The sequence below is a fragment of the Lynx canadensis genome, chromosome X (assembly GCF_007474595.2).
Source record: "Lynx canadensis isolate LIC74 chromosome X, mLynCan4.pri.v2, whole genome shotgun sequence".
Taxonomy (NCBI): Eukaryota; Metazoa; Chordata; class Mammalia; order Carnivora; family Felidae; genus Lynx; species Lynx canadensis.
In genome coordinates, this window is record NC_044321.2 from 70,619,257 (window position 1) to 70,645,420 (window position 26,164).

The window sequence follows — 26,164 nt, forward strand, 5'->3', positions numbered from 1 at the left end:
AATCTTGGTTGTTTCCAAGTGCTGGAAATTATGAGCAGAGCTTCTATACACATCTGTGTGAAAGTTTCATGTGAACATACACTTTGAACTCTTTTGGGTAAATACAAAGGCATGAGTGTTTTTGCTAGAATTCATGGTAAGAATATGTTTAGTTTTGTTAGAAACTGTCAAAATGTCTTTGAAATTGGCCTGAAAATCTGCTGTCCCCACCAACACTGTATGAGAGTTTCTACTGCCCCATATTATCACCAGCATTTGATGTTATCAGTGCTGCAGATTTGCTCATTCTAATAGATTTGTAGTGTCATCTAATTGTTTTAATTTTCATTTCCCTTGTGACATATGATGTGGAGGATCTTTCATACACTTATTTCCCACCCGTATATCTTCTTTGTGTGTGGTGATTGTTAGGGTCTTTGACCAATTAATTTTTTGTTGTTGTTGTTGAGTTTTAAGAGTTCATTATCCTGAAAAATTTTTATTAGATAATGTCTTCTGGAAATATTTTTTCCAGCATGAGATTGTCTTCTCATTCTCTTGATCCTGTCTCTCACAGCGAAATCTTTAATTTTAATACAATTCAGCTTATAAATTATTTCATTCATGGATCATGTCTTTGGTTTTGTATCTAAAAATCATCACCATACCTAAGGTCATCTAGGTTTCTCTCTATGTAATATTCTAGGATTTCTATGGTTTTGCATTTTACATTTAGGACTATGATCCATTTTGAGTTAATTTCAGTGAAAAGCATAAGATCTGTGTCTAGATTAATTTTTTGAAAAGACTATATTTGCTCCATTGTATTGCTTTTTCTTTTTTGGTAAATATGTTAACTTTATTTATTAGGGTCTATTTCTGGGTCTATTCTGCCTATCTGTTCCCCTGATCTATTTGTCTAGTCTTTCCTGAATTCAACATTGTCTTGATTACTGTAGCTTTATAAGTGAGACTTCAAGTAAGCTAGAATCAGTCCTCCAACTTTGGTCTCCCTGAATTTTTTGTTGGCTATTTTGGGCCTCTACATATAAACTTTAGAATCCTTTTGTTGATATCCCTTATCATTTTGTAATGTCTTTCTTTATCCCTGATAATTTCTCTTATTTTGATATCTTCTGTCTCTGAAATGAACTATTCCTGTTTGTTTGTTTTTTTTATTAGTGTTGGCATGGGATTTTTTCTCCATCCATCCATTTACTTTTAATGTACATGTGTCTTTATATAAAAGTGGCTTTCTTGTTGAAAACAGAGTTTTGGTTGTATTTTTTAATCCATTCTGACGATCTTTGTCTTTTTATTGGTGCATTTAGACCACTAACACTTGAAGTGATTATTGATATAAAGTAAAACCTTGCTACAGAGCATAATTTTCCTAGAAACATGCTAGTAATCCAAAGCACTTGTATATCAAAGCGAATTTCAAGAACCATTGGCTCAATTGTGATCATGTGATGTTCATTGTCACATATTTCATATTGTAAGACATCATTTATCAAGTTAAAATATATTAGAAATATTTGCATGTCTTGTGGAATACTCTCAGAATATGTTACAATACAAGTTTTTATGGGTTTTTATTTGTTGAACTTGCTCTTTATTCCTATTTTTGTCATTAACTTTATCTGCACTTTGTGGCTTTAACTCAGTATTTTACATGATTTAAATTTCTTTTCTCAGCATATCAATTCTTTTTGTTTTTATTTTATTTTTTTAGTGGTTGCCTTAGAGTGCAATATACATTTACAACTAATTCAGGTAACACTATACCATTTCATGGGTAGGATGAGTACCTTATAATAATACAATTCTAATTATTTTCTAATTCCCTTATGAAATTTATGTCATTCATTCATTTATATATATGCATACACAAGTGTGTATATATAGTATAGATAAATAAAGAAACATAATAAAATATATCACTGTTGTTATTTTGAACAAACGGTTATCTGATAGATCACTTAAGTATAAGAAGAATGAAAATTTTTACTTTGCTTTCATTTTTTATTCCTTCAATGCTATTCCTTTCTTTATGTAGATTCTAGTTTCTGACATATATTATTTTCCTTTCAAAGAACTTCTTTCAACATTTCTAGCAAGGAAAATCTACTAACAACAAATTCCCTAAATTTTTGTTTGTGTGAAAAATTTTATTGCTCCCTGACTTTTTTTAAATTTATTTTTTATTTAAATCCAAGTTAGTTAACATATAGTGTAATAATTATTTCACGAATAGAATTTAGTGACTCATCAGTTACATTAACACCCAATGCTCACCACAACAAGTGCCCTCCTTAATGCCTATAGCTCATTTAGCCCATCCCCCCAGCCAATACCCTCCCAGCAACCCTCAGTTTGTTTTCTGTATTTCAGAGTTTCTTATGGTTTGTCTCCCTCTCTGTTTTTATCTTATTTTTGCTTCCTTTCACCTATGCTCATCTGTTTTGTTTCTTAAATTCCACATAAGAATGAAATCATATATTTGTCTTGTTCTGACATACTTCGCTAAGCATAATTCACTCTAGTTCCATCCACGTTGTTCCAATGGCAAGATTTCATTCTTTTTGATTGCCAAACAATATTCCATTGCATATATATATATATATATATATATATATATATATATATGTATATATATATATATATGCCACATCTTCGTTATCCATTCATTAATCAATGGATATTTGGGTTCTTTCCATACTTTGGCTATTGTTGATAGTGCTGCTATAAACATTGCAGTGTATGTACCCCTTCAGACAAGCACTCCTGTATTTTTTGGATAAATACCTACTAGTGCAATTGTTGGATCCTAGGGTAGTTCTACTTTTAATATTTTTGAGCTTCCATACTGTTTTCCAGAGTGACTGTACCAGTTTGCATTCCCAGCAGCAGTGCAAAAGGTTTCCTCTTTCTCTGCATCCTTGGGAACATCTGTTGTTGCCTGAGTTGTTAATTTTAGCCATTCTGACAGGTGTGAAGTGTTATCTCATTGTACTTTTGATTTGCATATCCCCTGATAATGAGTAATGTTGAGCATCTTTTCATGTGTTTGTTAGCCATCTGGATGTCTTCTTTGGAGAAGTGTCTATTCATGTCTTTTTCCCATTTCTTACTGGATTGTTTTTTGGGGCGTTGGGTTTGATAAGTTCTTTATAGATTTTGTATACTAACCCTTTATTAGATATGTCATTTGCAAATATCTTCTCCCATTCCGTTGGTTGCCTTTTAGTTTTGCTGATTGCCAGAAGCTGAGCTATCCAACCAGCCTGATGGCAGAGCCTGGGCTGTGGACGGATCGGGACTGCAGGGCGGTCCACCGACAGTGAAGCTTCTTGTACTCCCGCTTTTATATAATTTGGCCTTAATAAAGTACCTGGGGAATTGTCTGTTGGGGAATTGCCCTCGACAGGTCCCCTGGGAAAAGAACCATTGGGAAGGAAATAAAGTTCCGCAAGGAAATTGTGCGGCCCTACATTTAGCCCTTGCCACCCCCTAAAAAGACTTCTCTACATAAAGGAAGGATAGTTTCATGTATTTCTCAGCCAAGGAAGGAGCAAATGGATTTGAAAGCCCCACTCTGGCAACAAAGGAGTGTATCTATGGGCACAAGTTACTCCACCCCTAGGCCCACTTGGCCCCCAGGAGGCATTCCAGATGATGATTGAACCTAGTCGGTTAAAGTACAGAATGGTTCATTAGTTCCTAGGTGCATTGTATCTCTGAGAATGTATAAGGCATGGGGTCCTAAAGCCCTCTTGGCCCCCTCCTGGCACCCCAAACTGAGGTGAATACTTTAGTTTGAACCACAAATGGTTCAGGGACACAACTAAAAGGTCATGTCCCTGTAACTATTCTACTTGAGGTGTTGAGAGATAGATCACCTTTCATGAAAACAGCAAAGCAAATGTTTTATACATTATAGATAAATGTAGATACATAATGAAAATAATGTAAGAAATTAATAAGCATAGGGCAGGAGGGAACATTATGAGAAAATAACCATGTTATTCCTTAAAGGGTGATTACACATAGGAATCAATGTGTATTCTAATTTTTAGAATTAGGTAATGTTAGAAAGCATAGATGACATATGCTACAAGGAAATTGCTAACAAACATAATGCCACGTTTGCCACAATAAAGCAGCCAGTTCAACACACTGCTGTTGTCTGTGTCCATTTTTATTTTTGTTTTATTTTTTCTCACTTTTTCACCAATGCCGTTCATCCTTCGGGAACCCCTGGACCTGCTGGAGCTGGACTCCAGCAGCTGATTGTTTCCCTCTCTGTGCAGAATCTATTTATCTTGATAAGGTCCCAATCATCCATTTTTGCTTTTGTTTCCCTTGCCTCCAGAGACATGTCTAGTAAGAAGTTTCTGCAGCCAAAGTCAAAGAGTTTGTTGCCTGTTTTTTTTCTCTAGGATTTTGATGGCTTCCTGTCGTACATTTGTTTTTTTTTTTTTTTTTAACCATTTTGAGTTTATTTTTGTGTATGGAGTAATAAAGTGGTCCAGGTTCATTCTTATGCATGTCTTTGTCCAGTTTTCCCAACACCATTTGCTTAAGACACCTGTATTTTTTCCATTGGATATCCTTTCGTGATTTGTCAGATTAGTTGGCCATATATTTTTGGGTCCATTTCTAGGTTCTCTATTCTGTTCCATTGATGTATGGGTCTGATTTTCTGCCTGCACCATATTGTCTTGATATTTACAGCTTTGAAATACAGCTTGAAGTGTTGATCTGTCATGCCTCCAGCTTTGGTTTTCTGTTTCAACATTACTTTGGGTATTTGGGAACTTTTCTGGTTTCATACAAGTTTTAGAATTGTTTGTTCTAGCTCTGTGAAGAATTCTAGTGTTATTTTCATAGGGATTGAATCAAATATGTAGATTGCTCCATGTAGTATGGACATTTTAACATTTGTTCTTCCAGTCCAAGAGCATGGAATGTTTTTCCATTTCTTTATGATTTCTTCAATTACTTTCATAAGATTTCTATAGTTTTCGGTGTATAGATATTTTACATCTTTTTTTTTTTTAATTTTTTTTTCAACGTTTATTTATTTTTGGGACAGAGAGAGACAGAGCATGAACGGGGGAGGGGCAGAGAGAGAGGGAGACACAGAATCGGAAACAGGCTCCAGGCTCTGAGCCATCAGCCCAGAGCCCGACGCGGGGCTCGAACTCACGGACCGCGAGATCGTGACCTGGCTGAAGTCGGACGCTTAACCGACTGCGCCACCCAGGCGCCCCTAGATATTTTACATCTTTGGTTAGGTTTAATCCAAGGCATTTTATGGTGTCTGTGCACTTGTAAATGGGATCAATTCCTTGATTTCTCTTTCTGCTGCTTCATTGTTGGTGTATAGAAATGCAACCAATTTCTGTACATTGATTTTATATTCTGTGACTTTGCTGATTTAATACTGGTTTTTGGTGTTTTTTTTTTATTTTCCACATAGTCATCTGCAAAGAATGAAATTTTGACTTCCTCCTTGCCAATGTGGATGCCTTTTATTTATACTTGTTGTCTGATTGCTGAGGCTAGGACTTCCAACGCTATGTTGAATAACAGTGGTGAGATTGGACATCCCTGTAATTTTTCTGATCTTAGGGGGAACACTCTCAGTTTTTCCCCATTGAGGATGAAATTAGCTGTGGGTTTTTCATATTTGGCCTTTATGATGTTGAGGTATGTTCTAGCTATCCATACTTTCTTGACGCTTTTATCAAGAAAGGATGCTACACTTTGTCACCTGTATTTCTGTATCTATTAAGAGGATCATGTAGTTCTTATCTTTTCTTTTATTAAGGAGATGATCACGTTGATTGATTTGCATATTTTGAACCAGCCTTGATTCCCGGTAATAAGTCCCACTTGATAGTGGTTAATAATTATTTTAATATATTGTTGGAGACAGTTTGCTACTATCTTGTTCAGAATTTTTCCCTCCATATTCATCAGGGAAATTGGTCTGTAGTTCTCTTTTTTATTGGGTTCTTTATCTCTGGTTTTGGAATCAAGGTCATGCTGGCTTCATATAATGAATTTGAAGTTTTCTTTCCATTTTTATTTTTTAGAACAGCTTCAAAATAATAGGTGTTTTTTTCTTTTTTTTAATTTTTTTATTTTTTTTATATATATGAAATTTATTGACAAATTGGTTTCCATACAACACCCAGTGCTCATCCCAAAAGGTGCCCTCCTCAATACCCATCACCCACCCTCCCCACCCTCCCACCCCCCATCAACCCTCAGTTTGTTCTCAGTTTTTAACAGTCTCTTATGCTTTGGCTCTCTCCCACTCTAACGTCCTTTTTTTTTTTTTTTTCCTTCCCCTCCCCCGTGGGTTCCTGTTAAGTTTCTCAGGATCCACATAAGAGTGAAACCATATGGTATCTGTCTTTCTCTGTATGGCTTATTTCACTTAGCATCACACTCTCCAGTTCCATCCACGTTGCTACAAAAGGCCATATTTCATTTTTTCTCATTGCCACGTAGTATTCCATTGTGTATATAAACCACAATTTCTTTATGCATTCATCAGTTGATGGACATTTAGGCTCTTTCCATAATTTGACTATTGTTGACAGTGCTGCTATGAACATTGGGGTACAAGTGCCCCTATGCATCAGTACTCCTGTATCCCTTGGGTAAATTCCTAGCAGTGTTATTGCTGGGTCATAGGGTAGGTCTATTTTTAATTTTCTGAGGAACCTCCACACTGCTTTCCAGAGCGGCTGCACCAATTTGCATTCCCACCAACAGTGCAAGAGGGTTCCCGTTTCTCCACATCCTCTCCAGCATCTATAGTCTCCTGATTTGTTCATTTTGGCCACTCTGACTGGCGTGAGGTGATACCTGAGTGTGGTTTTGATTTGTATTTCCCTGATAAGGAGCGACGCTGAACATCTTTTCATGTGCCTGTTGGCCATCTGGATGTCTTCTTTCGAGAAGTGTCTATTCATGTTTTCTGCCCATTTCTTCACTGGGTTATTTGTTTTTCGGGTGTGGAGTTTGATGAGCTCTTTATAGATTTTAGATACTAGCCCTTTGTCCGATATGTCATTTGCAAATATCTTTTCCCATTCCGTTGGTTGCCTTTTACTTTTGTTGGTTGTTTCCTTTGCTGTGCAGAAGCTTTTTATCTTCATAAGTTCCCAGTAATTCACTTTGCTTTTAATTCCCTTGCCTTTGGGGATGTGTCGAGTAAGAGATTGCTACGGCTAAGGTCAGAGAGGTCTTTTCCTGCTTTCTCCTCTAAGGTTTTGATGGTTTCCTGTCTCACATTTAGGTCCTTTATCCATTTTGAGTTTATTTTTGTAAATGGTGTGAGAAAGTGGTCTAGTTTCAACCTTCTGCATGTTGCTGTCCAGTTCTCCCAGCACCATTTGTTAAAGAGGCTGTCTTTTTTCCATCGGATGTTCTTTCCTGCTTTGTCAAAGATGAGTTGGCCATACGTTTGTGGATCTAGTTCTGGGGTTTCTATTCTATTCCATTGGTCTATGTGTCTGTTTTTGTGCCAATACCATGCTGTCTTGATGATGACAGCTTTGTAGTAGAGGCTGAAGTCTGGGATTGTGATGCCTCCTGCTTTGGTCTTCTTCTTCAAAATTCCTTTGGCTATTCGGGGCCTTTTGTGGTTCCATATGAATTTTAGGATGGCTTGTTCTAGTTTTGAGAAGAATGCTGGTGCAATTTTGATTGGGATTGCATTGAATGTGTAGATAGCTTTGGGTAGTATTGACATTTTGACAATATTTATTTTTCCAATCCATGAGCAGGGAATGTCTTTCCATGTCTTTAAATCTTCTTCAATTACCTTCATAAGCTTTCTATAGTTTTCAGCATACAGATCCTTTACATCTTTGGTTAGATTTATTCCTAGGTATTTTATGCTTCTTGGTGCAATTGTGAATGGGATCAGTTTCTTTATTTGTCTTTCTGTTGCTTCATTGTTAGTGTATAAGAATGCAACTGATTTCTGGACATTGATTTTGTATCCTGCAACTTTGCTGAATTCATGTATCAGTTCTAGCAGACTTTTGGTGGAGTCTATCGGATTTTCCATGTATAATATCATGTCATCTGCAAAAAGCGAAAGCTTGACTTCATCTTTGCCAATTTTGATGCCTTTGATTTCCTTTTGTTGTCTGATTGCTGATGCTAGCACTTCCAGCACTATGTTAAACAACAGCGGTGAGAGTGGGCATCCCTGTCGGGTTCCTGATCTCAGGGAAAAAGCTCTCAGTTTTTCTCCGTTGAGGATGATGTTAGCTGTGGGCTTTTCATAAATGGCTTTTATGATCTTTAAGTATGTTCCTTCTATCCCGACTTTCTCAAGGGTTTTTATTAAGAAAGGGTGCTGGATTTTGTCAAAGGCCTTTTCTGCATCGATTGACAGGATCATATGGTTCTTCTCGTTTTTTTTTGTTAATGTGATGTATCACGTTGATTGATTTGCGAATGTTGAACCAGCCCTGCATCCCAGGGATGAATCCCACTTGATCATGGTGAATCATTCTTTTTATATGCTGTTGAATTCGATTTGCTAGTATCTTATTGAGAATTTTTGCATGCATATTCATCAGAGATATTGGCCTGTAGTTCTCTTTTTTTACTGGGTCTCTGTCTGGTTTAGGAATCAAAGTAATACTGGCTTCATAGAATGAGTCTGGAAGTTTTCCTTCCCTTTCTATTTCTTGGAATAGCTTGAGAAGGATAGGTATTATCTCTGCTTTAATCGTCTGGTAGAACTCCCCTGGGGAGCCATCTGGTCCTGGCCTCTTATTTGTTGGGAGATTTTTGATAACCGATTCAATTTCTTCACTGGTTATGGGTCTGTTCAAGCTTTCTCTTTCCTCCTGATTGACTTTTGGAAGAGTGTGGGTGTTCAGGAATTTGTCCATTTCTTCCAGGTTGTCCAATTTGTTGGCATATAATTTTTTATAGTATTCCCTGATAATTGTTTGTATCTCTGAGGGATTGGTTGTAATAATTCCATTTTCATTCATGATTTTATCTATTTGGGTCATCTCCCTTTTCTTTTTGAGAAGCCTGGCTAGCATTTTTTCAATTTTGTTTATTTTTTCAAAAAACCAACTCTTGGTTTCGTTGATCTGCTCTACAGTTTTTTTAGATTCTATATTGTTTATTTCTGCTCTCATCTTTAGTATTTCTCTTCTTCTGCTGGGTTTAGGCTGCCTTTGCTGTTCTGCTTCTATTTCCTTTAGGTGTGCTGTTAGATTTTGTATTTGGGATTTTTCTTGTTTCTTGAGATAGGCCTGGATTGCAATGTATTTTCCTCTAAGGACTGCCTTTGCTGCGTCCCAAAGCATTTGGATTGTTGTATTTCCATTTTCGTTTGTTTCCATATATTTTTTGATTTCTTCTCTAATTGCCTGGTTGACCCACTCATTCGTTAGTAGGGTGTTCTTTAACCTCCATGCTTTTGGAGGTTTTCCAGACTTTTTCCTGTGGTTGATTTCAAGCTTCATAGCATTGTGGTCTGAAAGTATGCATGGTATAATTTCAATTCTTGTAAACTTATGAAGGGCTGTTTTGTGACCCAGTATATGATCTATCTTGGAGAATGTTCCATGTGCACTCGAGAAGAAAGTATATTCTGTTGCTTTGGGATGCAGAGTTCTAAATATATCTGTCAAGTCCATCTGATCCAATGTCTCATTCAGGGCCCTTGTTTCTTTATTGACCGTGTGTCTAGATGATCTATCCATTTCTGAAAGTGGGGTGTTAAAGTCCCCTGCAATTACCACATTCTTATCAATAAGGTTGCTTCTGTTTATGAGTAATTGTTTTATATATTTGGGGGCTCCTGTATTCGGCGCATAGACATTTATAATTGTTAGCTCTTCCTGATGGATAGACCCTGTAACTATTATATAATGTCCTTCTTCATCTCTTGTTACAGCCTTTAATTTAAAGTCTAGTTTGTCTGATATAAGTATGGCTACTCCAGCTTTCTTTTGGCTTCCAGTAGCATGATAAATAGTTCTCCATCCCCTCACTCTCAATCCAAAGGTGTCCTCAGGTCTAAAATGAATCTCTTGTAGACAGCAAATAGATGGGTCTTGTTTTTTTATCCATTCTGATACCCTATGTCTTTTGGTTGGCACATTTAATCCATTTACATTCAGTGTTATTATAGAAAGATACGGGTTTAGAGTCATTGTGATGTCTGTATGTTTTATGCTTGTAGTGATGTGTCTGGTACTTTGTCTCACAGGGTCCCCCTTAGGATCTTTTGTAGGGCTGGTTTAGTGGTGACAAATTCCTTCCGTTTTTGTTTGTTTGGGAAGACCTTTATCTCTCCTTCTATTCTAAATGACAGACTTGCTGGATAAAGGATTCTTGGCTGCATATTTTTTCTGTCTAGCACACTGAAAATCTCGTGCCAATTCTTTCTGGCCTGCCAAGTTTCAAAAGAGAGATCAGTCACGAGTCTTATAGGTCTCCCTTTATATGTGAGGGCACGTTTACCCCTTGCTGCTTTCAGAATTTTCTCTTTATCCTTGTATTTTGCCAGTTTCACTATTATATTTCGTGCAGAAGATCGTTTCAAGTTACGTCTGAAGGGAGTTCTCTGTGCCTCTTGGATTTCAATGCCTTTTTCCTTCCCCAGTTCAGGGAAGTTCTCAGCTATTATTTCTTCAAGTACCCCTTCAGCACCTTTCCCTCTCTCTTCCTCCTCTGGGATACCAATTATGCGTATATTATTTCTTTTTAGTGTATCACTTAGTTCTCTAATTTTCCCCTCATACTCCTGGATTTTTTTATCTCTCTTTTTCTCAGCTTCCTCTTTTTCCATAACTTTATCTTCTAGTTCACCTATTCTCTCCTCTGCCTCTTCCATCCGAGCCGTGGTGGTTTCCGTTTTGTTTTGCATTTCCTTTAAAGCGTTTTTCAGCTCCTCGTGACTGTTTCTTAGTCCCTTGATCTCTGTAGCAAGAGATTCTCTGCTGTCCTGTATACTGTTTTCCAGCCCAGCGATTAATTTTATGACTATTATTCTAAATTCACTTTCTGTTATATTATTTAAATCCTTTTTGATCAGCTCATTAGCTGTTGTTATTTCCTGGAGATTCTTCTGAGGGGAATTCTTCCGCTTGGTCATTTTGGATAGTCCCTGGTGTGGTGAGGTCCTGCAGGGCACTTCCCCTGTGCTGTGGTGTATAACTGGAGTTGGTGGGCGGGGCTGCAGTCCGACCTGATGTCTGCCCCCAGTCCACCGCTGGGGCCACAGTCAGACTGGTGTGTGCCTTCTCTTCCCCTCTCCTAGGGGTGGGATTCACTGTGGGGTGGCGTGGCCCATCTGGGCTACTTGCACACTGCCAGGCTTGTGATGCTGGGGATCTGGCGTATTAGCTGGGGTGGGTAGGCAAGGTGCATGGCGGCAGGGGGGCAGGCTTAGCTAGCTTCTCCTTAGGTGATCCACTTCAGGAGGGGCCCTGTGGCAGCGGGAGGGAGTCAGATCCGCTGCCGGAGGTTTGGCTCCGCAGAAGCACAGAGTTGGGTGTTTGCGCTCAGCGAGCAATTTCCCTGGCAGGAACCGGTTCCCTTTGGGATTTTGGCTGGGGGATGGGCGGGGGAGATGGCGCTGGCGAGCGCCTTTGTTCCCCACCAAACTGAGCTCTGTCGTCCGGGGGCTCAGCAGCTCTCCCTCCCTTTGTCCTCCAGCTTTCCCGCTTTCTGAGCAGAGCTGTTAACTTATGACCTCCCAGATGCTAAGTGGCGCTTGCTGTCGGAACACAGTCCGTCAGGCCCCTCCGCTTTTGCAAGCCAGACTCAGGGGCTCTGCTTGGCCGGCGAGCCGCCCCTCCGCCCCGGCTCCCTCCCGCCAGTCCATGGAGCGCGCACCGCCTCGCCGCCCTTCCTACCCTCTTCCGTGGGCCTCTCGTCTGCACTTGGGTCTGGCGACTCCGTTCTGCTAATCCTCTGGCGGTTTTCTGGGTTATTTAGGCAGGTGTAGGTGGAATCTAAGTGATCAGCAGGATGCGCGGTGAGCCCAGTGTCCTCCTACGCTGTCATCTTCCCTCCCTCTCAAAATAATAGGTGTTAATTCTTCTTTAAATATTAGGTAGAATTCCTCTGGAAAACCATCTGGCACTGGACTCTTGTTTGTTGGGAGGCTTTTGATTGATTCAAAGTCTTTACTGGTTATGGGCCTTTCCAGATTTTCTATTTTCTCCTTGACTTTTGAAGGACAGTTTAACAAGATTCAGAATTTTAGATTGGTATTTTATCCACCTCTGTCTCTCACAACACAAAATATTGAATTCCTCTCTTTTCTTGCTCTTTTTTTTTTTAGGATAAGTCAGGCATAATTCATATCTTTTTTCCTCTACATGTAAGATGTTTTTCCTCAGCTTAATTACAGAATATTTCTTTATCTTTGATTTTTGTAACTTTAAAATTATATAGTTAGGTATAATAGTTTTTTGTTTTGTTTTGTTTTGTTTTGTTTTTAGAATGTATCCTGTTTGGTTGTCTCTAAGCTTCCTGGATATGTAGTTTTGTGTCTGACATTAATTTTGGGGAAATGCTCAGTTATTATTAATTCAAATATTTCTTCTGTTTTTTTCTCTATTTCTTGTCCTAGAATTCCCATTATGCATGTATTACACATTTTATAACTGTTCCATATTCGTTGAACATTCTGTTTTGTTCTTTTTAGAGTTTGTTCTCTTCACTTTTTGATCTTTGAGGATTTTATTGGTGTATCCTTTAGCTCAGAGATTCATCCCTCTACCATTTTCAGTCTACTAATAAGCCAAATAAAAGGTATCCTTCATTTACATTGCAGTGTACTTATCTTCAGTGACTTTTTTTTGGTTCTTTCTTAGAATTTCTATTTCTTTGCTATTATTGGTCTCCTGGTCTTTCATGTTATTTACTTTATCCATTGCTAATATCCTTTAGTATATTAGTGATAGTTTTTTCAAACTTCCAAGATGAAAACTCCAACATGCTTGCCATGTCTGTTTCTGATGCTTGCTTCATCTCTTCATTTTTTTTTGCCATTGGTATGACTTGTAATATTTTCTTGATAGCCAGAGATGTTGTACTAGGTAAAAGGCGCAGCTGTAACTAGGCCTTTATTAATGAAGTGATGAGGTGTGGAGTGAGGCGAAATGTTCTAAAGTCTTATGAGTAGACCTCAGTATTTCAGTGCATCTATGTCTCTGGACTGTGACCTTCACAAGTTTTTCTTACTGTTTTATTTACCCTTAGATGGGATTGGATGGCTACAGTGATCTGGACTTGGTGTTTCCCTTTCCAGGTCTTTAGGTGCTGATAATACTCTAGCAGTTTAGACTCTGGTTAGTTAGACATCCCTGAGGACAAGCCTATTAAGAACAGACTGTTGTGGTGTATTCCAAAATGATTCATTTTCTTCTTCTCCTGCCAGAAGGCTGAGGGGATTTTTCTTTGATATTTGCTGTGGGAATCTGGTCAAGCTCTTGAAAGTAAATCTCACAACATTGTGGGTCCCTCCATGACTGGGTCCCCCTGGAGTTTTTAGCTTTCAAAATTGTCTGCACTGAGCTTCTAGTAATTTTTCAATTACAGTTCATGCTTTCCTATTCTGAAACTGATTCCCATGGAGGATTCTGTTCATGAGTCTCTGATCCCATAAGCTGTAAATCTGTCTTCACCTACCAGTCCTTCCAATACTGGGGCCAGTGTTTTGTCTTGTGTCTTTTTAAAAATACAAGAAAAGTCATTGATTTATCTCTTCCAACTTTTACTGGTTATTGGGATGGAGTGGTGACTTTCAGCCTCCTTACATACAAAACTGGAATATGGAGGTTCAATTATCAGTTTTAAAAGTACTTTAAATTCTTTTATAAAATGGATGACTTGCAAAAATGCTCCCCCAACTTATGACTTGCATTTTTATTTTATCAACCTTTCCAAGAGCTGTGGTTTATTAATTTTAATGAAGTTCAATTTAAAATCTTATAATTTTAGAATTTGCTCTCAGATTTATGGTCCATTTTGAGTTATTTTTGTATGTTATATAGTATTAATTTATTATTATTATTATTATTATTGGTGTATTCAGCCAATCCAACACTATGTTTTGAAAATACTAAGCTCTGTCCATTGAATGGTTTTGGCACTTTGTCAAAAATCAGTTGATCATATATATGTATGGCTGTGAACACTTGTTGCATTCTACTGATCTATTTGTCAATCTTTATGCCAATACTTCACTGTTTCAGTAATTGTAAATTTATAATAAGCATGAAAGTCGTATAGTGTTAGTTTTACTTCTTTGTTATTATTTTAAATGTTGTTTTGACTAGTCTAAGCATTTTCAATTTTCATTTGAGTTTTAAAATAAGCTTGTCAATTTCTATTAAAAAACTGCTAGGAATTTGACAAAAATTGCATTAAATCTGTAGTAAAATTTTGGGAAAACTAATATCTTTGGAATATTAAGTTCTCAGTTTCATAAATATTTTATATTTCTCCATTTATTTGTCTTTAATTTTCATTAATATTTTGTAGATTTCAATGTGCAACTTTTACACGTATTTTGTGAGATTTTTTTCTAAGTATACTATATTTTGATTTTATTATAAACATTTTAAATTTATTTTCCAACAGTTCATTGATAGTAAATGGACATATAATTTATTTTTTGTGTATCGATCTTAAATGCTGCAACTGTGCTAGTCTCACTCATAAGATCTATCATTATTTTTGTAGATTCTATAGGATTTTCTATGTAGATAATCATGTCATCTCTGAATAGAGAGTTTTACTTACTATTTTTTTTTTCCAATCTGGAAGCTACTCCTCCTTTCCTCTTGCACTATTGTACTGACTAGGACCTCCAGCACAATGGTAAATAGAAGTGGTGAAAGTGAACTTCTGTTTTGTTTCTGATTTTAGTTAAAAGCATTCAGTATTTCACCAAATAAGCATGTGTTTTCTGTAGGTTTGTTGGGAATGTTAATCAGGGATGGATGTTAGATCTCTCTGCATTAATGTTTATGATCATATTTTTTGTGCATTGTTATGTTAATATGTGGAATTTCATTGATGTTTTAAAAGATTTTCTCTGGTGGTGAGGTTGGAGCTTGAGTCTCTGAACACTGCTATCTCAACACTTTTCACCTGCTATTAATTGGATTTTTTTTTTTTTTTGCATAATGCCCATATATTCCCCCTTCTGCATTATCTAATTCATACTGTATTGGGGCTAGAAGGATCTTTTTGCATAGACTATCATAGCAGCAATCTGGGATGAAAAAAAGGAATAAAATTGAAGGAAGTTTTTAAAAAAGCTTTTCTTAAAAAATCTAAGAGGACAAGGGAAATCTGAAAGAAAAGAGTCCAAATGGATTCCCTCAGCAGGAGCAAGAGCTTTGAATGTCATTGCCCCTCCTGCCAAATATTTCACTCCAGGAACCTTGGTCCAATCTATATGTTCTTAACCCACAAATCACAACAGCACTCTTCAAGCTTAAGGGTTTGGAGGTTAGAACTCCCTCTAGGGCTGAAGTGTGCCTCTAAGAACAAGTCATTACAATATATAATGACATATGGGTTGCAAGAGAGCCAAGCATGAAAAACTATGCAAATAAGGAAGAGGCTGTGACTCAGTCTAACACACAATAAATTAAAGAAGACTTTATAAAGAAGGTAACAGAGTGACTGAAATAATGAGCATATGAGACCTGAATTCCTGTAATTTATACTTTATTGTGTGAATTTTCTCATTCTTAAAGTTTGAAAATGCACATAAACATTAGGGTGTATATTTCTATTTGGGATTGAAACATTTCTTGGTTCTCTTTCTGGAGTTTATCTAGGTTTCTCTTTGTCATTCCTGGCTGGCTTCTGTGCAGGAATCCTTTGCACTTCCTGAGATATGGTGTATGATAGTGGTTCCTTGGTGTCTGTGTTCAGCAGACATTGCTTCAATTTACGTCTACAATCTTCCAAAGTGTTTGAGGCCCCAAATGATTTAAAATCATGTCCACATACTTTTAAATAGGATAATGAAACAGGAACAAGGCAACTGAACTCTATCTCCCCTGCCTATATTTCCTCCATATTAACTTAAACAGGTGGTGGTGTTTAGGAGAGAGAAGGCACAAAACAAGAAACAGAATGAGTCTTTTGTCAACACTGTGGGAAGTAATGTGTTTGATTTGAATGCTGCATACTGGATACATGTGATTATTAAGGAGTTAAACAACTTTCCAGGTTGTTTTTAAATAACAGTTTGCCACAGGTTTTAAGAAATTTCAACTGTCTAATTGATGTCTTTAGTCAGTGGCTGCTTATAATCAAGGATATTGTGCTTAAAAATTATAGAGGCTGGTCTTATTGGCATGATATTTTGCTATGTAATTACCAGTCAGGTAATAGCAGATATTTTTGTGTTAACAATGCATATTTGCCAAGAAAAACTTCTCTGTGCTGTGCTATTTGTAATAAGTACCATTGGCTTTTCATCTTTGGAGTTTCTATTTTCCTATTCCATTTGTTTTATAATGAAATTATTGGTTATATTTATTCATTACGCATTTATAGAAAATCTGGTACGTTCCAGGCACTGTGTAGAAAGCTTTGTAAACAGTGAGGATACAGATTCAGACAAATAGACTGATAAATTTAAGGCAATATGATTAGGATGACTAGGGGAGGACATATATCAGTGGTCAGCACATTTATTTTCATTAAGGGATAGATTTAAAATATTTTAGCCTTTGTAGGCCATAAGATCACCATCACAACTACTCAATTCTGCTTGTATTATGTAAAATCAGACATAGGCAACACATAACAATAAACGTGATCAATTTTCTAAGAATATTTTATTTATGAACATCAAAATTTGAATTCCATTTGGTTTTCATGTATCAAAAATATTCTTTTGATTACTTTTCAATTACTAACAAATGTAAAGCCATTATTAGCTCACAGGGCCTTACAAAAACAGGCAATGGAACAGATTTGGTTCATGAGTCATAGTTTGCTGACATGGACTAATCTTTAGACCCTCTTGTTACTGTTTGAGTAATTCCTGCCAAATGGTGGAGAGTGCATTCCTTTTTCTTAGATGTGACCATGTGGATCATTGTCACAGAGATATTAGAGTTGGTAAAATGTCAAAAATATATACATATTTAGAGAAGGATATTCTCTGTACTCCACTCCTTCCATAACGGTTCCAAATGTGTAAAAACCTCATAAAATAGAATTCTTCCCCATGTCTAAACTCAATATATTGTACTAGAAGTAAGGCTTTATCACCAAAATGAGACCAGACTCTAAACACTAATGCATATAAATTGTTTCTCTGTAAAATTCAATGTCATGGGAAGAGCTTAACTACAGATATGGATTATTGATAGGAGGTCAGTTTCTGCAGCCTGGGTTTAGATAAATGCAGCCCATCTAAATGGATATCAACATATCAGAATTATTGTTGTCACCTGAAATAATCTTTGTCAAATTTAGAGCCCATCTTATACCAATGTCTGTTGTTTGAATGAACTACTTCCAGAGACAGTTATTTCTGCATCCTAGAAACAAGGTATGAGTATTATGAACTCACTGATTGATTCTTATGGGTCATATTCTTCAAAGAGACTTGCATGTCATGGCAATAATAAATGCATTTAGTCTGGATTAAAAGTTAACATAAAATATACATTCTTCCAAGGGTTAAGTTTTCTTTTAATAGTTTTGGTTTATAATTCTAAGAATGGCTAGATAAGATGAGCTTAACCATCTGCTTTATATAATTTAGGTACTAAAACAATTATAAAAAAGTAATAAATAGGGTGAAAGGCGCTTGGGTGGCTCCGTCGGTTAAGCATCCGACTTTGGCTCAAGTCATGATCTCATGGTCCGTGAGTTTGAGCCCCGCAAGGGGCTCTGTGTTGACAGCTCGGAGCCTGGAGCCTGCTTCAGATTCTGTGTCTCCCTCTCTCTCTGCCCCTACCCTGTTCATGTTCTGTCTCTCTCTGTCTCAATAAATAAGTAAATAAACAAATAAATAAACACTAAAAATTTAAAAAAAATAGGGTGAAATGTAGTAACTGATTCTGAAATTCAACATAATTTGAGAAAAAACTGTAAGTACTATGCTCTTGTTTAAGGAGATAGTTCCATTAATATATTTCTACTTAAATACTTAACTGTCCAGCTAGCTACCATAGAAAAGTAAATTTTTGAGAATCATTTATTTTTAAAAACTGAAGATTCATGTAAAGTATGATTAAAAAACTGCCAACATTCAGCACAATTTGTAACAGAAGAAATACATTCTTTCAGTGGTGTTTAAGATTGATTTACTAACTCAACTTAGACATACAGTTCCATGGTTGCATGTAAGTACAAATTTCAATATTCTTTTCCCCACAATGATATATGCTTTAAGCTGGAAATAATTTGTTATAGATCCACAAGTAATATTCGGTAAATCTAAGCTGCTTGGTAATATTAACCGTATAATAAGTACTATGTTCTCACTAATAATAGGTATTATCTATTGAGCATTCATCGTGTACCAGAAATGTTAGAAATGGTAATGTTAAATGATCCTTGAAATCTTGGGGTAAAGTCCCTTTTGTCATATTCTATTTTTGTTAAATAAGGCTTACTTCAATTTTATACATGTTAATGAGAAATTTTGCATAAATATTTATGAAGGGTATGCTAGTTTTCCATTTTTAGTAATCTTTACTTATAAATTTTTGTGTAGTTTTAACATAAATGACCTGTAAGAATGTGCACCCCTTAAAATGAGTTGAAATATATTCCCTCATCTTTAACTACAGAAAATTTTGAGGGGTGCCTGGGTGGCTCAATCAGTTAAGTGTCTGACTTCGTCTAAGGTCATGATCTCACAGCTCATGAGTTTGAGACCTGCATCAGGCTCTGTGCTGACAGCTCAGATTCTGTGTCTCCCTCTTTCTCTGCCCCTCCCCCACTAGCATTCTATCTCTCTCAAAAATAAATAAACATTAAAAAAAGAAAAGTTTGCATTAGTTCTTCCTTAAATGTTTATGGAATTAGTGAATAAAGACATCCATGTGTAGGCTTTTTGTAAGAAGGTTTGTAACTAAAACATCAATTTTTTTACAGCTATACATTTATTTAGTTAATCTATTTCATCTGAATCACTTCTGCAGTTTGTGTCTTTCAATAATTTTTTTTCATTTATGTTATCAAAATTGGCAAAACTTCTTCATATTATGATATTATCTTTTTATCATATGTAATATCTATAGAATATGTAGTGATGACATCTACTTCTTGATAAGGGAATTTGCATCTTATTTCACTTATTATGATAAGTCTGAATAGAAATTTATCTCAAAAAGCCACAAGCTATATTACATTGATTTTCAAAGTTTTTAAATTTTCAATATTCATGTTTCTGTTTTCTATTTTATTAATTGTTGCTGTCTTATTTTTTACTAACTTTACAGTTTGGGTTTATTCTTCTTTGCTCAGTTTATTATAGTGGAGGCAGAGGTAATTAATTTCAAACATTTTTTTCTCTCCTTATATAAGGATCTAGTGCTCTATGTTTTCCTATAAAAAACTTTTTAAACAGCATCTCAGAAATTCTAAAATTCTGTGTTTTCAGTTTAATTTTGTTAAAATATTTTTCATAGTTTCTAGTTTAAATTTAAATTACAGTTAGTTCACATTGTATAAAATTACTTTCAGAAGTAGAATTTAGTGATTCATCACTTACATACAACATCCAGTGTTCATTACAACTGCCCTCCTTATTTCCCATCACACATTTAACCCATTCCCCACTGACTTTGTGACCAGCACTCCTCAGTTTATTCTGTCTGGTTAAGAGGGTTTTCCCCTCTCTCATCTTTTTTTTCCTTATGTTCATCTGTTTCATTTATTAAATTTCACATATGGTATTTGAAATCATATGGTATTTGTCTTTCTCTGATTTATTTTACTCAGTATAATGCAATCTACCTCCATCTGTGTATATATGAAGAGCAAGATTTCCTTCTATTTGATGGCTGAGTAACATTCTATTGTGTGTGTGTGTGTGTGTGTGTGTGTGTAGCATAACTTCTTTATCCATTCATCAGTTGATTGACATTTGAGCTCTTTCCATATTTTGGCTGTTGTTGAAAATTCTACTATAAACATTGGGATACATGTGTCCCTTCAAATCAGATTGTTGTATCCTTTCAGTAAATGCCTAATAGTGCAATTGCTAGATTGTAGGATAGTTCTATTTTTATCTTTTTGAGGAAACTCCATACTGTTTCCAGAGTGGCTGTACCAGTTTGCATCCCACTAACCCTGTAAGAGACTTCCCCTTTTTCCACATGCCTGGCCACATCTGTTGTTTCCTGTGTTGTTAATTTTAGCCACTCTGACAGGTGTGAGTTGATAGTTCATTGTAGTTTTGATTTGCATTTCCCTGATGATGAGTGATGTTAAGCATTTTTCATATGTCTGCTAATCGTTTGGATGTCTTCTTTGGGAAAAAATATTCATATCTTCTGCCATTTCTTAACTGGATTATTTGTTTTTTTGGGTCGTGAGTTTGATAAGCTTTTAATAGATTTTGGATACTAATCCTTTATGGGATATGTCATTTGCAAATATCTTCTTCTATTACAAAGTTTACCTTTTAGTTTTCTGATTGTCTTATTCACTGTGCAGAACCTTTTATCTTAATGAAGTCCCAATAGTTTATTTTTTTTTCTTTTGCTTCCCTTATCTCTAGATACATGTCTAGTAAGCATTTGCTATGGCCAATGTCAGCTAGGTTGTTGACTGTGTTCTCCTCTAGGATTTTGATGGTTTCATGTTTCAACGTTAGGTTTTTCATCCATTTTGAATTTATTTTTGTGTATGGTGTAATAAAATGGTCCAGTTTCATTTTTATGCATGTTGCTGTCCAGTTTTCCCAGCACTATTTGATGAAGAGACTGTCTTTTTTCCATTGGATAATCTTTCCTGCTTTGTGGAAGATTACTTGGTCATAAATTTTTCAGTCCATTTCTGGATTCTGGATTCTGTAACATTGATCTACAGATCTGTTTTTTTTATTCCAGCACCATACTGCATTGATGATTACACTTTGTAATACAGCTTAAAGTCTGGAATTGTGACGTGTCCAGCTTTGATTTCCTTCTCATCATTACTTTGGCTGTTGTGGTTCTTTTCTTGTTCCATACAAAGTTTAGGACTTTTCGTTCTAGCTCTCTGGAGAATGTTGGTGTTATTTTGATAGGAATTGCAATGAACGTGTAGATTGTTTTGGGTAGTATAGACATTTTAACACTATGTGTTGTTCTAATCCAATAAGATGGAATGCTTTTTCATTTCTTTGGGTCTTCTTCAAGTTCTTTCATAAGTTTTCTATAGTATTCAGTGTATAGATCTTTGAGCTCTTTAGTTAAGTTTATTCATAGGTATGTTATGGTTTTTGATGCAATTATAAATGGAATCGATTCCCTGATTTCTCTTTCTGCTGCTTCATTATTGATGGATAGAAATGCAACCAATTTCTGTACATTGAATTTATATCCTTCAAATTTGCTGAATTCATATTTCAGTTCTAGTAGTTTTCGGGGAGACTTTAAGATTTTCCATGTAGAGTATCATGTCATCTGCAAATAGTGAAATTTTGAATTTTTCTTTGCCACTTGTATGACATTTATTTCTTTTGTTGTATGCTTGCTGAGGATAGGACATCCAGTATTTTGTTGAATAACAGTGGTAAGGGTGGACATCCTTGTTGTGTTCCCTACCTTAGGGGAAAAGCTTTTAGTTTTTAACCATTGGGAATGATATTAGCTGTAAGCCTTTCTTATGTGGAATTTATTATGTTGAGATATGTTCCTTCTACCCCTACTTTCTTGAGAATTCTTATTAGCAATGAAAATTTTGCCAAATGTTTTCTATGCATCTATTGAAAGGATCATGTGGTTATTCTTCTTTATTTTTAATGTGGTGTATCAGATTGATTGGTCCCAAGAATAAATCCCACTTGATCGTGGTGAATATTTTTTAAATATACTATTTAATTCAATTTGCTAGTATTTTGTTGAGAATATTTGTATTCAGGTTCTTTACGGATATTGTCCTATAATTATCATTTTCATGGGGTCTTTGTCTGGTTTTGGAATCTAGGTAATGATGGCTTCAATGAATGAGTATGGAAGCTTAACTTCCATTTATGTTTCTTGGAAAAGTTTGAGAAGAATAGGCATTAACTTTTCTTTAAATGTCCGGTAGAATTCTCCTGGGAAGCCATCCTACCCAAGACTTTTTTATTGGGAGATTTTTGATTATTGATTCAATTTCTATGCTGGTTATGGCCCTGTTCAAATATTTTATTTATTCCTTTTTGAGTTTTGGTAGTGTGTAAATTTCTAGAAATTTTCTCCATTTCTTCCAGATTGTCCAGTTTGTTAGCATATAATTTTTCATAATTTTCTCTGATAACCATTTGTATTTCTGTGGTGTTGGTTGTGATATCTCCTCTTTCATTCTTGATTTTATCTATTTGGTCCTCTTTATTTTCTTTTTGAGAAGTCTGGCAAGGAGTTTATCATTTTGTTTATTCTTTGAAAAAACATTTCTTAGTTTCATTGATCTCTTCTACTGTGTATGTTTTTTTATTCTGTATCATTTATTTCTGCTGTAACCTTTATTATTTCCCTTCTTCTACTGCCTTTTGACTTTATTTGCTGATCCTTTATAGCTCCTTTAGATGTAAGGTTAGATTGTGTATTTGAGATTTTTCTTGCTTCCTGAAGTAGGCCTGTATTGGTATATACTTTCCTCTTAGAACTGTGTGTATTGTATTCCAAATGTTTTGAACCATCATGCTTTCTTTTTTCTCTTCTCTTTTCTCTTCTTTTCTTTTCTTGTCTTGTCTTTTCTTGTCTTTTCTTTCCCTTTCTGGTTCCATGTATATTTTAATTTCATCCTTAATTCCCTGACTGACCTATTCATTCATTAGTAGGATGTTCCATAAGCTCCATGTATTTGTAGTCTTTCCATTTTTTTTATTTTGCTTGACTTCAAGTTTTGTAGCATTATAGTCTGAAAATATACATGATGTAATCTCAATCTTTTTTAGTTGTTCAGATCTGTTTTGTGACCTAGTATATGATCTATTCTGGAGAAGGCCTATGTGCAATTGAAAAGAACGGGTATTCTGCTGATTTAGGATGAAATGTTCTGAATATATCTGGTAAGTGCATCTGGCCCAGTGTGTCATTCAAAGCCATTGTTTCCTGTTTCATTTTCTGCATAGATGATCTGTCCGTTGAAGTAAGTGGGATGTTAAAGTGTTGAACTATTGTGTTATTATCAATGAGATTCTTTATGTTTGTTATTGTTTTATATATTTGGGTCCTTCCATGTTTGGTGCATAAATATTTACAATTGTTAGATCTTCTTGTTGGATTGTCACCTTCATGATTATTTAATGCCCTTTTTCATCTTGTTTTACAGTCTTTTTATAAAGTCTCATTTGTCTGAGAGAAATATTTCTACTATGACCTTTTGGAATTCATTAGAGTGATCAGTGGTTGCCTATCCTCTCACTTCCAATGTACAGTTGTCTTTAGGTCTAAAATGAGTCCCTTGTATGCAGCATGTAGATGGTTCTTGGTTTTTTTTATCCATTCTGCCACCCTATATCTTTTGATTGGGGCATTTATTCCATTTACATTCAAAGTAGTTATTTGTAATATGGAATTAGTGCCATTTTATTACTTATTTTCTTGTTGTTTTGGAGATTTTCTCTGATCTTTTCTTGTCTTTGTAGCTTTTCACCTTTTCTTTCCATCACAGAGTTCCCTTTAATTTCTTTCAGGGAAGTTTAGTGGTCATGAACTCCTCCAGTTAATGTTTATCTGGGAAACTATTTTCCTCTACTTTTATTCTGACTGTGAGCCTAGCTGGATAGAATATTTTTGGCTGCAAATTTTCACATTCAGCACCATGAATCTATCATGCCACTCTCTTTTTGCTTCCAATGTTTCTGTTATGAAATTTGCTGTCATCTTTATTTATTATTTATTTTTTTCAAGTTAGGTACTTCTGTTGTCTTCCTACTTTTAGGATTTTTTTTATCATGTTTTACAAATTTAATTATAATATCTCTTGGTGTGTGTCAGTTTTTGTTCATTTTGATGGTAGTTTTCTTGGCCTCCTGGATCTGAATGTCTATTACCTTCTCCAGATGAGGTAAGTTTTCTGCTACGCTTTGTTGAAATACATTTTATGCTCCCTTTCTTTCTCCTCCTCTGAGATTTCTATAAATGTGTGTTATACATTTGATGGAGTCAATGTGTTCCCTAAGTTTTTTCTCATGTTGCATAATTATTTTTTTCTCTCTTTTGCTCAGCTTCATTTTTTTCCATTATTTTTTTCTTCTAGGTCACTGATTTGTTCCTCTGCTTCTTCCAGCTTGCTGTTCATTGTATTAAGCCAGTTTACAATCTTGTTTATTGTATTCTTCATCTCTGATTGATTGCTTTTTTTAAACTCTTTTATGTGTGTGGTAAGAGTCTACTGATGTCTTCTAATCTTTTCTCAAGATCAGTGAGTGTCTTTACGATAGATGCTTTAAATTCTCCATCAGGCATGTCCTATTTGTTTAGCTTAGATTGCTGACTGTGGCTTTATCATGTTCTTTCATTTCAGATAAATTCCTCTGTGATCACATTTAGTCTAAGTCCCTGTCTTCTTCTCTGTGCTAGAAAATCAGTTATGTCTCCTGCTCCTGGATGTATTTGGTTTATGAAGAAGAGGTCATGTAGTGCCCCAGACCTGGTGCTTCAGGGAATGTCTCCAGTGTGTGCTGCTCTGCTGTTGGGTTTTGGATGCTCTATCCTTCAGGGCAGTTGTCTGTAGAGTCTCTCCTTGCCTGCTGTGGACAGTGTTTGATCCTTGGCCTGAATGTGTCAAGTTTTAATCAGATGAGCCTCGGTCTGCTTGTTAAATGGGACTGGACAGGACCTCCACTGGAACTAAAGACCTGCAGAACAATCTGGCTGGGAGACTTAGTTCAGGCAGGGGTTTGTGCTGGTTTTCTGGGGTAGAGAACTGCCCTCCTGGGACTGAGCAAAGTTTGACTTACAGAGGAATTCCTTCCAGAGCACAGGAGGGTAGTGCTTTGTGTAAGCAAGTTAGGCAGCTTTTTTTTTTTTTTTTGTACTGGACTGCTTCCTGCTGGTAGCTCTGTACATGCTGGAGAGGCAAGGCTTGTAGATAGTGCAAGCTATCTCCTTTCTCCTGGAGAGGCATCTCCGTAAATGATACCTGTCAAAGAAGCACTCCAAGAAGAGTGAAGAGTCTCCCTCCTGTGTGCCTCAGGTGTTTTTCAGTTTGCTGTTTAGTTTCCAAACTTTCTGCCCCTGGTTGTTTGCTTGCTTTCTCTCTAGGAGTAACCCAGTGACCTCTGTGCTCTATACCAGAAAAGCTTAAATATGGTGGCTAAGAAATCATGATATCTGTAGTCAAAAAGCTGGAGACCAAGATGTGCCAATGGTATAATTCCAGTGTGAGTCTAAAGGACTGAGTCCCAAGGGAATCGATGGCATAAGATACAGTAAAAGGCCTGCACTTATCATCATTTTTGTAATATATTTTCACTGGGTAAAGAATTTTAGAGTGACAATTTTTTTTTCAGTATTTCTAATATTTTGCTCCACCTTTCTAAAGATTACACTGTTTTTTGGTGAACAATCTGTTATCATCTTGTCTTTGTTCCTCTACACATAATGTGTATTTTCTTATGGCTGCTTTTCAAATTATCTCTTTCTTACTGGCTGTTAGCAACTTTATTATGATGTACTTTGGCAAAGTTTTATTTATGATTCTTGTGCTTGGGTTTATAGGTCACTTTGAATTTATAGATTTATAGTTTTTGTCAAATTTGGAAAATGTCCAGCCTTTGTATCATCAGTTTTCTTTTTCTGCTACCTCTCACTTCTCTCCTTCCAAGGCTCTAAATACATATATATTTACATTTATATTTACACTTACATTTATATTTACATTTATATATAATATGATCATGTGAAATTGTTCCAGAGATTAATGTTGTTTGTTCATTTTTTATTAGCTTTTTTTCTGTGTGTTTCATTTTAGATAGTGT